Here is a 1,065-nt window from a genome sequence, read left to right on the forward strand (position 1 = left end):
TTTTTGGGGGGTTTTTCTATGATTTTTGTGTCGTTTTCCCCGTTTTTGCCCGTTTTAACCCCATTTTTCCCCCCCCCGGCCTGGTGCAGGCCCAGCCCCGGGGCCTGGAGCAGCTCAGGGCTCTGGGGGGGATTTGGGGCAGATTTGGGATTTTAGGGGTGGATTTTGGGGCAGATTTGGGATTTTAGGGGTGGATTTTGGGGCAGATTTGGGATTTTTGGGGGGGTTTTCTTAGGGTTTTTGGGGGATTTTTGGGGATTTTTGGGGGGATTTTCTTAGGGTTTTTGGGGGATTTTTGGGGATTTTTTAGGGTTTTTGAGGGGATTTTTTAAGGATTTTTTTGTGTTTTAGGGGATTTTGGGGTTTTGGGGGATTTTTGAGGTGACTTTGGGGGATTCTGCAGAGGTTTGGGGGTGGATTTGGGGTTTTTTGGGGCAGATTTTGGGTGTATTTTGGGGGTTTTGGGGGGTTTTTACATGATTTTTGTGTCATTTTTCCCGTTTTTGCCCGTTTTAACCCCATTTTCCCCCCCCAGGCCTGGTGCGGGCCCAGCCCCAGGGCCTGGAGCAGCTCGAGGCTCTGGGGGGTCTCGAGGTGCTCGGGGGGGCCCTGCAGAGCCCCCAGCCCCCCCTGCGGGCCCGCGCCGCCTTCCTGCTGCACTGCCTGCTCAGGGAGCACCCCCGCCTCAAAGGTCAGCCCCAAAAGCCCCGAAATTCCCCCCAAAACCCACCCTGAGCCCCCCCGCACCACCCGGGCACTGGGAGCCCAAAATCCCCTGAAATAACCCCAAAATTGACCCCAAAATTGACCCCAAAATCCGCCCCGAAATCCACCCAGAACCCCCTCACATCACCTGGGCACTGGCAGCCCAAAATCCCCTGAAATAACCCCAAAATTGACCCCAAAACCCCCAAAATCTGCCCCAAAATCCACCCAGAGCCGCCTCGGCACCACCCGGGCAGAGGGAGCCCAAAATCCCCTGAAATAACCCCAAAATTGACCCCAAAACCCCCAAAATCTGCCCCAAAATCCACCCAGAGCCGCCTCGGCACCACCCGGGCAGAG

The 1,065-nt window shown here is 55.8% G+C and overlaps 1 long non-coding RNA gene across 1 annotated transcript in view; it reads left to right on the forward strand.

Annotated features, from left to right (window-relative positions):
• The first annotated feature begins 504 nt into the window (after nt 1-504).
• Nucleotides 505-1,065, forward strand: part of LOC121362950 — a 4,105-nt gene continuing 3,544 nt past the window's right edge. Inside the window, exon 1 of the long non-coding RNA XR_005956606.1 lies at nt 505-691. This is a non-coding gene — a long non-coding RNA (uncharacterized LOC121362950). The remainder of the gene's footprint in view (nt 692-1,065) is intronic.

Source organism: Pyrgilauda ruficollis, unplaced genomic scaffold, assembly GCF_017590135.1.
Source record: "Pyrgilauda ruficollis isolate IOZ18807 unplaced genomic scaffold, ASM1759013v1 scaffold1173, whole genome shotgun sequence".
NCBI classification, from domain to species: Eukaryota; Metazoa; Chordata; class Aves; order Passeriformes; family Passeridae; genus Pyrgilauda; species Pyrgilauda ruficollis.